The sequence below is a fragment of the Peromyscus californicus genome, unplaced genomic scaffold, assembly GCF_007827085.1.
Source record: "Peromyscus californicus insignis strain IS unplaced genomic scaffold, ASM782708v3 Scaffold_22__1_contigs__length_63687245, whole genome shotgun sequence".
NCBI lineage: Eukaryota > Metazoa > Chordata > Mammalia > Rodentia > Cricetidae > Peromyscus > Peromyscus californicus.
In genome coordinates this window covers 21,807,910-21,822,955 of record NW_026294525.1, presented here as the reverse complement: position 1 = coordinate 21,822,955, position 15,046 = coordinate 21,807,910, and positions in this window count along the sequence as shown.

The following is a 15,046-nucleotide window of genomic DNA, read 5'->3' as shown; positions in this document are numbered from 1 at the left end:
TCCTACCTCAAATGATTCAATCAAGAGAACTCTCTCACAAGTGTGCCAAGATCAAGTTGATAATCAAGATCAGTCATCAGGAGTCTGCCCCTTGTCAAGTTAACACTATCATATCTGCTTATGTCATCCTTCATTTCCAACTCCAAACAATAACCATGTCCTAATAGTGGGTAATATAACTATCCAACAGACAAGCACAAATGCATTATATATTTTAGAATGGGTGGCAATGTCCCTTGAGGGACATTCTTTTTTTTTTTTTTTTTTTTTTTGGTTTTTCGAGACAGGGTTTCTCTGTGTAGCTTTGCACCTTTCCTGGTACTCGCTTTGGAGACCAGGCTGGCCTCGAACTCACAGAGATCCGCCTGCCTCTGCCTCCCGAGTGCTGGGATTAAAGGCGTGCGCCACCACCGCCCGGCTGAGGGACATTCTTGTAGTGTCTCATCACTTAAATATGATAACCACTGCTATTATCTCAATTCATGTTATGTTACATGATGAAGACAGAAGGGAAAACACAAGTATCTACTTAATATGTGTCTATGTATGCACAAACACATTCTTAACAAGATATGACAGAAGCATTGGTGTTTCAGTTATAATCTTTATTTCTGCAACTGCTCATGTGGCCTTAGCTGGTCATTACAACTTTTACAGCCCATTCTGTATTTCTTACACCCCCAGTAAACACCTCAGCAGTTCTTGGTTCTTTTCCTGAAGGACTGACTCATATCTTCATTCCTGAAGGTCTTGATTCTTCATCATCCTGCTTGCATTGGGTTGATGTAGTTTCCCATTGACTTTATTCACAGGACATGGGAACACCAAGACACTCCCTAAAGGATCTCCTGCATTTCAGACATAGTCTTCCTTACCTCTGTTGTAGAGAAGCAATTGAATTTCCTCTTGCTAGTCTGGTGCAGGTACCCAAAAAGGCCAGGAAAAAAAGTGTCATATTCCCCAGATCTGGAGTTATAAGTTGTATGACATTGGTACTGAGAAGCGAACTCGGGTCCTCTGGAAGAGCAGTACACGCCCTCAGCCACTGAGCTGTCTGTACCCCAAGAATGGTTGCTTTGCATAGTAAATCACAGTATATATATTTTTAATTTTTCTATCTTTTTATGTCAGTGAATATTTGATAATATTTTTCTGACATAAAATAAAAGCATAAGATAGACGCTTTTTTTCTAGGAAAATTTAAATTTTTAATTTTAATTTTTTTATTTTTCAGACAAATTTTATTATTAAAAACACAAGTAAGCACAAACAATACATTATTTTCTATTATGTGCATGTCATGTATTTTTTTCTTTTTTCCTTATTAAGAAATTTTCTACTCCATCCACATACTATCCACAGATTCCCCCCTCCTCCCTCCTCCCACCCCCCATAGACAGACTCTTATAATTAATAAATGAGGAAACAGTCTCCCTCATTTTAACTCTTTAATTCACTGTAAGCAAGAAAAGAAGCTGGAAGCATATTATACCTAGAAATGGTATTAGAACATGCCTTCATGTTCCTCAACAGGGCTAAACAAATATAGCTTTGCCTCTTTCAGCTCCAGGATGAAGTTATAGATGAGAGGAAGATGAAAAGGAACCCTTATGCCATAATTTTCCTAGACAGCAGATATGAGGGAAGAAGACGATAACCAAAAATATTTTAAAAAAGGGTTTGAAAGACCAGTGTAGGAGCAGTATTAAGAATGACCTCAAAAGAAAGAAAGAAAGAAAGAAAGAAAGAAAGAAAGAAAGAAAGAAAGAAAAAGAAGGAAGGAAAGAAGGAAAGAAAGAAACAAAAGAAAGAAACAAAAGAAAGAAAGAAAGAAAGAAAGAAAGAAAGAAAGAAAGAAAGGAAGAAAGGAAGGAAGGAAGGAAGGAAGGAAGGAAGGAAGGAAGGAAGGAAGGAAGGAAGGAAGGAAGGAAGAAAGAAAGAAAGAAAGAAAGAAAGAAAGAAAGAAAGAAAGAAAGAAAGAAAGAAAAGAAAGAAAAGAAAGAGAAAGAAAAAAGCCCCGTGTCCTATTTGTGTTGGCCAACTGAGCATGGAGCCTGCCCTGGAGAGTGGTTGATACACCTAAGTGTTTTTGTGTTTTGTTTCAGTTTGAGTTGAGTTGGGTTTTGTTTTGGAGATTTGGGGAGGAGGATACTGATAATTGAACCAAGGGCCTCCCTGCTTGTAAGGCAAGCACTCGACTGGTGAGTTACTGCTGCCCTAGTTTGGGATTTTTTATTTTTTAAGAGAGAAAAACAACACGAAGTTAAACTGGTCTTTGTAAACTTTATCAAGGAATTTGTAACTTATCCTCAAGACAAAAGGAACCTATTAAATACTTTAATCTCAGGACTAGTATGTAGATATAATTCTAAATGGTCTTATTAAATAAGAAACACAGAGCCAAATAAAGAGTTAAAAGCCCAAAGACCAGAGCAGTAGCCAAGAGCTAAGACCACCTTACCTTATCTTACCACTCACTGCTGTCCTTCCCCTGAGAGAGAGACCTTCTTCCTGTGTCCTGTCTTTTTATTGCCTTTCTGTCCTGCCTTCTCATTGGCTGTAAACCCAATCACATGACTTCCTCATCACTGCCTGTCTATACAGACCTCCAGGTCTCTATGGTTTGTACTGAGATTAAAGGTTCGGGATCACCACTTGGCTGTGTCCTTGAACACACAGACTCTGCCTGACATGTGATCGGATTAAGGGCGTGTGCTACCACTATCAGACTTCTGCTTAATGGCTTGCTCTTAGCTCTGATCCCCAGGCAACTTTATTAACATACAAATAAAATCACATTTCAGCACAAATAAAATATCACCATACTAGTATTCTTACATTCACCTCAGTCCTCTTGACCATAATGAACTAGAGGAAACGATGTGGAAGCATGGTGGCTGTTCCTATTGCTACAATCTGTTTGGGAGGCAAAAGTGGCTCCAACCAAGCTATTTTACTAAAACAAAGAAATGTAAACTAATTCAAAGGGTAGTTATGAGGTGGAAGTGTTGAATGTGGGGAAGGGAGACATGGAAAAGTTATGTCTATACTTAACCATGTGTCTGTGTTGTATTAAAAAGTGGTAATGTCCCTTGCTGAAGGACAGAAGAGCAGAGACATAAGTTTGACGGAAGGGTAGAGTTGGGTATAGAGAGGAGGGTCAAAGAGGCTGAGGACACAGGGAAGCGAAGCTTTGCGATTCAACTTGTTTGGGTTGCCTTCGGCTGGGACATCCCATGTTGATAGATGTACAGGAGTCTGAAGGTCAGGGGAAGTGTCTAGGTTGGGAATCAGGAAAGTAGCTTGTTGGGGGAGTACTTGCCAAGCCTATATAAATTCCCAGGTTACATCCCCAACCCCATGAATTGGGAGGGGACGATGTCTGAGAAACAGAGAGGAAGATGAGAAATATGAATACATGCAATGGAAGCTATAAAAATGAATATATATATATATATGAAGCTATAAAAATGTCAGAAATGACAGAAAAAAAGTGTAGCTTAAGTCCATGAAGTTATCAGTAGAGTCAAAATTCAATAAACTATTTTCTCATTGCTTGACTTTATCTCTGAGACCACAACATCAAATTACTTGCACATCATTGGGCACTTCTGATACTTGCTTGTTTTTAATTTTATAAGATTTTGCTAGTTACTTTAATTTTAAATAAAATACAATAACTTTTTTGTTCAGGATATTAAATTATAAAGCAAAATTACATTTGAAAATTCCTGATAATGCACAAAATACTATATATAAGAATATTACCTCAATGAATCAAATAGTCTATTTTTACTTCTTATTAGAAAAAATGGCTCATTCTTTAATATGGTCACAAATGAAATTAGTTTATATTTAGTTGCTTTATTCTGTGTACATATAGATATATATGAGTTTTATCTCCATTATCCAACTTTTTAAAAGACATTAGAAGATTCATATATACATAATGAGGTGCCCTGGGGATAGACCCAAGTCTAAACACAAAATTCATTTGTTTCATCTACATGTTGTGCAAATAGCCTGAAGATCATCTCTTACAACATTCTTAGCACACTTTGACTGTGTCTTGTCATATAACCTCAGATGTGGAATTTTCCATTTGTGTCTTCATGTAACTATACCTTTAAATTATAATATAAGCATTTCTGCCTGTTGTGACATATACCTGTACTCCCAACACTTGGAGGCAGGCAGATCAGGAGCTACATAGTGAGTATGATGCCAACCTAGGCTACATGAGATCCTTTCCTTACAAAACACTAATAAAAGCAACATAAGAATTATACTCCTCACAGCGAGATGACTGAGATGTTCACAGTACAAGCCTCACAAGGAACAGAACAACTGCATATCAGTATGATATGGATGTACAGAGAGAAGTGGATGCATGTCTCAGGTCACCAACATTCTAAGCATGTGCTCATTGATAAAGGACAGGTGGCATTGCCCCCATGTCCCTCAGTATAAATGTCTGTAATCTTTCTTTTCTCCCATTTCTTGAAAGCATAGAGTTAAGTTCATAAGTTAAATGGATACATGATGCAATTACCTCATTATTTCAAAAAAAAAAACTTATCCTGTGCAATAATGTCTGTTACTCAAAGGAAAGGGGAATAATAATGACTTATGAGACACTTATTTCCTGAAACTAAAGTCAGTGGAATGGGAACCTACAAAAGAAAACTTTAAAATTCACTTCAGGACTACACAGACATAGTAAAGAAAACTCAGATTGATATTTGCAGTGTATCCATCAATCAAATGTATAGACTCTGGATTCCAAGGACAGGAGTCAGTGAATGGAAAGTCAAGGAATAGGAAGCCACTATGACTAAAAGGAATTTTAAAGAACACAATTAAAATCATGAGTAGTGATTATACTTGCAGCCCTAGCTATCTAGAGGTTGAGAGAGGAGAGTTTCTTGAGTGCAGTGTGGCTCAATTCCCCTCCACCAGACAAAACTGAGACCTTGTCTCAGAAATAAATAAAAAAGGAAATAAATGGATAAGAACACATGCTTTCTGGGGCTAGAATCAAGTAAAATATTTGAAATATAACCATTACAAAGAAGCTGAAAGGTACCAGAAATGTTAAAAAGCCAAAGGAGGAGGTCCAGAGTCAGTGTGCAAGTGATCCCAGCCCCATAATATGAGCAAAGCTCATGTCCTGACATATCCCAAATGATGATGGTCCTGGTTTTAGAGACGGCCAGCCTGGGGTATGATGTTCTTGTGCGTGGGCCAATAAGTCATGTTGGTTAAATGCTTTCTGTAGGCCAGGCACATCACACACGTTTCCTCATTTAACAGCAACCATGAAGCTTTGAGGTAAGTAAACCGAGTCTCACTTTTCTCAAGCTACACAATAAGAACGTAGCCAAGACCCCAGAAGTAATCTCAGCCCGCACACCAGCTGCACACTGCTGTCCTCACGTCCCACTGGAGGGAAATGCATGCTTCAGTGACAGATGAAGTCTCCGTAGATGAGCATTCCCTTCCCATTTGGACTTTTAGAGAGCTCCATGAAAGTGGAGAGTAGTGTGAGCATCATTCTTGTTTCTAGGTATGTCCATGAATTCTATCCAGCACAGGTCCAAATACCTTCCCTTTCTCACTGTGGAAGAAATTGATTGGCTCTCCATTTGCACATGTGCCAGAGACTTGCTTCAGCGGGGGTGGGGGGGTTGGGGGGGTGGGGGGGTGTTTCAGGTCCCCAAGGAGGGTGTATGGCTTCGGCAGCACGAGAGAGAGGGAAGAGATAGACAGGATCTGAAGGTGAATCGGGTTGGCTGCCAGCGGCCTTTGATTGAGAAAAGATTACACCTGTTAATACTGTAGAGTTACACATAGGATTAAATGCATGTGAGCTGGGGTGTGGCTTGAGGTCAGGGGTTGAGGAATCTAGCCTTGACCTTGACAATAGGGACCAGTCATAGGTCAATGGAAAGGCCACAAGTTCCTCTTGCTGCAAATAAGAATGACTGTTTTATCAGTTACTTTCCTCAAGCTCCCAAGGGAATGGAGAGACACTATACTAAAGTTTCTTAGTCTTACTATCTGGGCCTGTTCCCCTCATAATGCTCCTAAAAGGGACGGTCCTGATGTCTTACTCTTTTCTCGTTATACCTTACCATTCTAATTTCTTAACTGAACTCCTGACTTTAATGGCCTCAGGCACTGGATCTGAATTGTAGGCATTTTTATCTTTGGGATCAGGTGTGTGTAGTAAATCTCTAAGGTTCCTGTTCTTGGTGTAATTAGGAGGGCACAATGGAGTTCCTGGTTCCATGGTGGTGGGGATTTTTTTCCCAAAGAATTATTTTGTTTAGAGAGGCTATCATTGTTGGCATTCTAGCCCACCCCTTGGGGACCCGCCCTGCTTCCTGAGTAAACCCTCCTTTAAGGGAAAACCCCCTCCCTTTTCCTTCCTCTCCCCCTTCCTCCCTTTCTTGCCATGAGGTGTGCGTGCCTCTGCTTTCCCTCTTTACCTCCCTTTCTCTATCTCTCTATTATAATAAACTCTCCACATGGAGAGGCTGTGTCTGCCTGGTATGAGCGATTTTCCATGCTCCGCAGCCCACCGCTGCATCTACATGGCATGTCTCCCTCACCCACGGGGGCACCTTGGCCCAAGCTCCCAAGGCCACCCATGCGCTGAATCATTACATTGGTGCTGCGTGACTCTGCAAGTTCCCACTGGTGTTTTCTCCTACCCACCAGCAGTCCAAGAAATGCTGGGACCCTGTACCATCTAACACCATCCCTTTTCCAACCGGAGGACCGCTGGGTCTCTTCACCCTATCGGTAAGATTCCCCCCTTCCCTTCTGGCCATTTTCCATGAGTGAGGAGGATTCGACTTGTCTCTCGACCGTGGTTTCTCAAAGTTCCAGTACCAGCAACCACGTGTCACAGCCTTTCAGCCCTCTGGCCCCTGTTCCTATGCAAGAGCATATGGCACAGTGTGCACCCACTCACTCCACGGCTCATATCCTTAGATGACAATTCACTGGCTATCTTGTGCCATCATTGACCCTCGCTGACCCTCTGGGATGCTGGAGGTCAGTCTGTTGGACCTTCTACTTCACTGTGCAAAATGTGCCTGCCACCTAACCTCTATCCCGGCTCTAGCCTGCTGGATTTCTTCCTTATCTCTGCTCCCTCAGGCTATGCTCTTCCAGTCTCGGCCAAAGCAGTTACATCATCACCTGTCACCAAGTCACTTTCTGCGACATTTAAAATTGCCCACCAGGCAAAGCTTGTTCTCTTTGCCTGTCCCTTGCCTCTAATTCCTCTTCTTGTCTGTAATTTCATTCCCCAGCCTCTTTTCTCTCTCTCGCTTAACTCTGTTGCCAGGACCTCATCTGCCTATTCCACCTGACCGGGCTCCAGCTGACCAGGGAAGGGGTGGGCACTGGAGCAGGGGCTATCCTGGCAGATTATGCATGTGGCCCCACCCCAGGCCGACAGGTGCCCCGGGGCTGGTGTATTGGGGGTCCCAGGCCCCTCCAGCTGGCTGCTGAGCAAAAGGGGTGGTGGATGAGCTGCAGAAATGTCTGGCCACTTGACTATATTTCTTAATGATTTTTAAGTGCTTGAGGTTCTCTGTTACTTATCTGTTCAGTTTGCCTTGGGGGGAAAAAAAACCCCACATGACCCGTGGTTAGTCACCATATTTGATAAGAACAATCACATGGTCAGTGACGCCATCTTGACTGAGGTCAAAGACAGACAGGTCATTTGGCTTCGTCACCATCTTTGATGTGGTCCGGGCCTGCCTCTCCCAAGTCTCCACCCTGGTACAGCAGACCTGCTCCCTCCACCTATACCAGGCCTGCTTTCTGATTGCTTTCTTGCAGCTTTACAGTCTGCTACAACGTGTGAGTCAGAGATGAAAAGGCCAGTTTGTCTGGTTCTTCCTTACCTTCAGATTTATAAATTTATTTTATTAGATATGTTTAAAAATCTGTTCTAATTTTAAAAAATTAAAACTATTAACACTGGGAATTAAAATAATGCTTGTTTAATAAGATATTAAAGCTACACCTCAATGCTTTTATACACAAGAATACACTTTGCTCTGGCAGCTAAACTTTATAATTTAAGAATCGCTCAGATAATAATGGTTTGATTATGGCTGTGACATGTTTTCTCCCTCTTAAAATAAAAGAAGATACTTTGTTTTTGACATTGCAGAAAGACATTTGAGAGATTTAAATGCTTCAGATTACCTTTCAAATAAATGGTTTAAATGCTTCAGATTACTTTCCCCTTCTATGATATTGTTACGTTAAGATTTTAAAATTTCAGATTTTAACACGAATAGAATTCTTATGCCATTTGGGTGACAAGCTCAGGATTTTAAATTTTCATTGGTTGTCTTCTAAATATAAACTTAAACTTCTCATCAGGCCAAAGACATCTCTGTCCAATCTGTACCTGGCTCTCTCTAAACAAAAAAATGTACATACCTTTCAACCCAAATCTGTAATTTTGTTATTATACTCAAAGGTATGAGCCTAGATACCCATTACCTGCACCTGCTTTCCTACGATTTGGATTTCAATACTGATTGATAATACTAATATATCTAAGACTTTTATGTCTTAGATAAGACTAATATATCTAAGTTCTTTTATAAAATGAGAATTCATATAAGCCTCTGAGGATCAAAAGAAGCCATTGGATCCACTTCATAGGAGTCAAAAGGACTCCAGAGAAGTACAACAGTACATATAGCCTGAGTTTTCAAACTCCTCCCCTTCCCAATTACTAAGGCTGTGGGCCTAAAGGTTCCAAATAAGTTCATAAATTTTAACTTTTGTCTCTAGCCTATTTGCTTCAGCAGGTTTCCACTTGGCTGGCAGACACATCCAAGCATCAATTGATGACTACAGTCTGCTCCGAACGACCATGACTTTTAGACTTGCTGAAGCTGATGTGATGTAGACCAGTCCAGCCAAACATAATTGTTCGCTGTCTCTACTAGTGCTGGGATTAAAGGTGTGTACAACCGACGCCTGGACTGGAATCCTTTAAATTTCTATGGATTTTTAACCTTTTTGCTATGACATCAAGATGTAAATCTGTAGCTAGAGTTTTCCTGCCTGGCCCACAGTCAGGACAAATCTTTCTCACCCACCAGTCCCACAGCCGCTCATACCCAACCAAGTAAACACAGAGACTTATATTGCTTACAAACTGTATGGCTGTGGCAGGCTTCTTGCTAACTGTTCTTACTGCTTAAATTAACCCATTTCTATACATCTATACCTTGCCATGTGGCTTATGGCTTACCGGCATCTTCACATGCTGTTTGTCATGGCGGCGGCTGGCAGTGTCTCTGACTCAGCCTTCCGCTTCCCAGAATTATTCTCCTCCTTGTCCCGCCTATACTTCCTCCCGCCTGACTACTGGCCAATCAGTGTTTTATTTACTAACCAATCAGAGCAACACATTTGCCATACAGAACATCCTACAGCATAAATCTGTTCCAGCTGTCTGACAGATACCTGCAGGCTCCTGGGGAAAGTTCTGCTACTGTATCAAGAAATCTGGTCTGATGAAAACGAACCGTCTCCGGAGTCCATTTTGACCCCACCCATTTCCGAATACATTTTTCAGTTTCACTCCTTCTGCCCCGGCCAAGGCCAACCCACAGAGGGTCCTCCAGATACGCCAGCCCCTGCACCAGCTCCAAGGATGCCAACCACCAACCAAGGATGTCAACTGGGATGCATGCACCCCCACCTCCAGAGAAACGGCAGATGTGATGGCTCATGTACTCCTGAAGAACACATCATCCCTCAATTCACTGCTGGTACCACCTCTCCAGGCTCCAGTGGGTACCTACCCAGCAACCAGAACCTGGTTTTCCAAGATGTCCCATTGAAGGGCATATCCGCTCTCATGTCTCACTCATTCACCCTTGCCTCCTCTGTACAGCCAGGGCACTGCTCCATCCCATTCTTTTTGGCAGTTATCACTCTTCCCATGGCTAGCCCCTCCTCCCGCTCGTGGGGCCAATGATAACAATCTATTTTTTTTTCTCATAGCAACTTGCCTTCTCAGCTCCCTCAAGAAACAGACACCTGAGATCTCCATGCCTGAGATCTCCATGATGACAGCCAAGTGAGTGATTCTTCAATCATACGTCTCGCCCTACATGACCCTGACTCTTAACTCCCCCTTCCACTTTGCCGCAGGAAGCAGTCTCGAGAATTCAACGCCCTTGATTCCCCACTTGCTATCCATAACTCACCTTTTTATAATAATCAAAACAGAGGAATGTTGGCATTCTGGCCCGTCCCTTGGGGACCCGCCCTGCATCCTGACGTAAATCCTCCTTTAAGGAAAACCCCTCCCTTCTTCTTCCTCTCCCCCTTCCTCCCTTTCTCGCCATGAAGTGTGCATGCCTCTGCTTTCCCTTCCTTTCTCTTTCTTCCTCTCTCCTTTCCCTCTCTTTCTCTATCTCTCTGTTATAATAAGCTCTCCATGTGGATGCTGTCTCTGCATGGTATGAGCAACTCTCCACACTCCGAAACCTACAGCTATGTCTGCATGACATGTCTCCCTCCCCCACCCGGGCATCTTGACACAACCCACCAAGGCCACCTGCATGCTGTATCATTACAATCATTGTACACATTTTTATCCTTTTACCATGCAGAATTTCTCAAAGGGAAAGGCATTAATATTGAGAATCATTAAAAATGAAAATTAAAAAGTGTTGGAGAAGTGTGGTCTGCAATGTTGAAATGCTGGAACTCTGTGAAGCAGCAATGGTCACCATGTGGCCCACACCACACATGCTTTCAAACGTTTCTTCTCTAAACATGTCTTAGGACTAAATGTAGCCTTTACCTGTTGCTGTAACAGGGCACCAGACTCAGCAGGCCCTGAGAACTTAGCACAACTGACTCCATGATGGAAGTACCATTCAGGCTGTCAAACTCAGCATGGAGACAGCACCACCTGCCAAAACTAAACAGAGACCTAATCTATCAAAGTCTACAGTTATGGAAACGTCTCTAAATTTACTAATCTTGCTTTTTGGCTTCTGTAGTTCTGCTTCTGGCTAACTGTTACTTGTTAACTGAAGTATGTCAACCCAGTATATGGTTTTCATGCTTAAAAGCTCACCCTGAGAAAGGCTTGGGGCTACACTGGGATCCCACTGTAGCCAGCAGCTGGCTAATAAAGACTTTCTATTGGCTTAAACCCATGTCCAAGCAGTCTTCTCTGGTGAATACCCCACAACAATTGCTTCATTGGTAGTGTATAAACAGAATCCTTAATATTTGCCAACTTTATGGGTATGTAAGTGGCATAATTTAATCATTTTAAAATTTATCATTTATAATACTTATTGGCCTAGAATATATATTTCTAATATGTTTCATTTTTATGTGTATCTTTATCTAAATATGGTCAACTTTCTGCATCCAAGAATTACACATTGGAAGATCCAACCAATAATAAATTGAAGAAATCTCTCTTTAAAATTGTGTCTTTAATGAATATATATACTCTCTCTATTTCTATTCCCTGTTTTCTTGCTATTTGGTAGTCCAGACTGGTCTGGAACTCACAATCCTGCCTCAGCCATGCAAGAGCTGGGATAATAGATGTGTGCCACTACCTCTAGCTCAGACTTTTTTTTTTTCATTGTTCCCTACAATAGAGTATAACAATTTCCACAGCATTTACCTTGCACCTGGCTTGCATTCAGAATTGTAAGTCATTAGAGGTTATTTTGTGCTGGGGATGCTGTGAATGTGTTCCTCTGATTGACTGATAAATAAAATGCTGATTGGACAGTAGCCAGGCAGGAAGTATAGTATAGGCGGGATAAGCAGAGAAGAGAATTTTGGGAACAGGAAGGCTGAGTCAGGAGTCATCAGCCAGACACAGAGGAAGCAAGATGTAAAGTACCGATAAGCCACAAGCCATGTGGCAACTTATAGATTAATAGAAATGGGTTAATTTAAGATACAAGAACTAGATAGCAAGAAGCCTTCCATGGCCATACAGTTTATAAGTCTCTGTGTGTATACTTGGGTCTGAGCAGCTGCCGGTCCTAGCGGGACTGGAGAAAACTCCAGCTGCAATTTTGAATGTCTATATGAGGTGTACAGGGACTCAGGCACCCTCTGGACATACCAATCTCCTACAGGCACAGAGACATAAGGGTTGTGTGACAGACTTTTTTCTGGACAGACATGAAGTTTGCTTACCCCAGATAGGGAACTGACAACTAATCAAAGTACAGTTACCATAAACATCCAATGTGGTGAGCTACTGAGCTTTATTGGGTGGGGGAGGGGGTAAAGGATTATAGGTGGGGGGTTACATACAGATGCCGAAATGACACAAAGACAGCATTACCAGAGCCCACCCCAGCATGGGTGACAGCTCACCAAAACTGGAAAGCTGGAGCATATTGCACAGCCTGCAGGCAGCTCAAGCAGGCTGAACAGTGTCCTTTCCAAGTGGCTCAGTTGGACAGAGCCTCTTCCAGGAAACTGGTCTTTGTTTCTTGTATGCAGTTCAGTTGGTCTCAGCTTCTCCCTGGCTGCTAGGCTTTTCAGGGAGTGACTCTCAACTGTTTTTATTGCTTCTATACTCTCGGGGATGGAAAGGACTAGTGGATTTGGTTGGTTTCAGTGACGTACTGGAAGTTTTTTGTGTTCTTTACTTTTGGTCCTAAGGAGCATCACTGAATGTTTCAGTCTCAGAGAAAACTGTTACACAACTATCCGAGTTAGAGTTTATATTGCTGTGAAGAGACACCATAACCACAGCACTCTTACAAAGGAAAATATTTAATTCAGGCTGGCTTATGGTTTCAGAGGTTTAGTCCATTATTGTCATGGCAGGAAACACCGTGGCATGTAGGCAGACATGGTGCTGGAGAAGGAGCCGAGAGTTCTACATTTTGATCCATAGGCAACAGGAAGAGAACTGTCTGCCACACTGAGCATAGCTTGAGCAAAGGAGGCTTAAAACCCACATGCTTCCTACACACTGCTTCCTACAAGGCCATGCCTACTCCAACAAAGCCGCATCTTCTAATAGTGCCTCTCCCTTTAGGGGACAATTTCTTTCAAACCACCACAATTCTCAATATAAAGACACATACAATGAAGAAAGGTTTATAGTAGCCATTGAAATTTCCATGCACCTTCCTCCCAGCTCTTCAGGAATAACTGCTACTAGCAGTATTATGCTTTTCTTCAATTAATTCTTTACCACTGGATCTGTAGTTGTTTTTCTTTTTCTCTATTACAAGCAGTACTTCAGAGCACATCTTGGACATGTTTTCTCTTTTTATACCTCCATAAGCACTGTTAATATTGTCAAGCATGTCATTTATAACTCCTGAAGTTACTGTTTCAGATTCTATTTAGTTTGCCTATCCCAAGTAATAATTCTCCATTTTTGTGTACATTGGTTTCCTGCTGCCCTGGAATTCTTGAGTGTGGCCAATGGAAAGAAGTTTTCTAAATAGGAGAAATACCGAGGGGGTAGAACTGAGGCTTGAATGATAAACACACTTTCAATGGCTGAGTTAGTTTCACATGGGAAAAACAACTCTCCAGAGCTCAGACAAAACCACAAATTCTGTTTAACCATTTTAAAATAGATAGTTAATTACAGAATACTAATAATAAAGTAAAAGTATGGTTTAGACTTAATATCATTACCCCAAACTCAATTGATAGGCACTTTGGTAAAAATAATAAATAATAATAATAATAATATAGCACTCAAAACTATCTCTGATCCTGTAAGATCAGCACATGTGTTGTTATTTGGCGATGGTGAAAATTATTTTTGAAGTAGAATGTTCTATAGTAGTTAAGGATTTCACTGAGCCAGGACCTTCACCTGAGCTCACACTTGGCATTCATCAGGGGCCACCTCTGTACCCCGGAACAAAAATCACTAGATGTTATGTTCCTCAGCGTCAAATCATTTTTCATACTTATCACTTATTTGTATCTGTGAGCGTATGTGAACAGGTACACGTGTGTCACCCCATGTTTGAGGCGAATGTGATAGGCTGACTTGTAGGAGTCAATTCTCTGTTTCCACCATGTGGATCCTGGGAATGGAACTCCAGCCATCAGGCTAGGAGGCAAGTGCTTTAATCTGCTGAGCCAAATCACTTGCCCCAAGTATATTTTTAAAGATAACAGCATATGTATTTAAATCCTGTTTATGTGGATTTAATGAAAAAACATATGTGAAATGCTTGGGATAGGGCAATCAGTACAAAGCCTTTACTATGTAGTGAGAAAACCAGTAGGTTACTGCAGTCAGGCTACAGAGACCCAGGGAAATAAGAACTTTCAGGTCAACAGAACTGAGCAGGGTAGTGCAATCAATAGATACAGTGACAGCATTTGGGATGGTCCCTCCTTTTGAATGATACACAAAAGTGTTCTAGAGAGAGAGAGAGCTGGAGAGCCCTCCAGATCCATCTGCGTGCTGACAGAAACACAAAGAACCTTGACTGTTCCATGACCTGGACAGCTGCATGTGTTTTGTTCCCTGTAGGCTTGAACCTAAGATGGAGCCTTGAACGTTTCCAGGCACTGATAAAGCTGTGTAGGTTATTTCCCAAGGCAGGGAAATATGAAAAGATGTTGCTCAACAATCGAAACTTGCCATGGCTCTGAGCCACAGTTCTTAAATCCTCATATGGACTTTGAACTGATCCCCCTAGTGTTTACTGCCTCTTCCTTTGGAATCTCAACTGACCTCATCTCCAAATGGTTTGGCAAATTCGTTTCAAGAATTCCCTTGCCACCCATCTTGGGGCAACTCCAGCCTAGGACTCAGAATGCTAAGACTTAAGAAATAGTGAGGGGAGGAGAGCCTTTTAGACAGGCAGGAAAGAGCCCATCTCACCCAGGTGCTTTGGGGACCTACAAACAGTTTGACAGGGCTGGGATATGAGGAGTAGTTGGAAAAAATAACAGGATGTTAAAATGAGATGAAATCTCCATCACCATCCAAGAGTTTGACTTTATCCTGAGG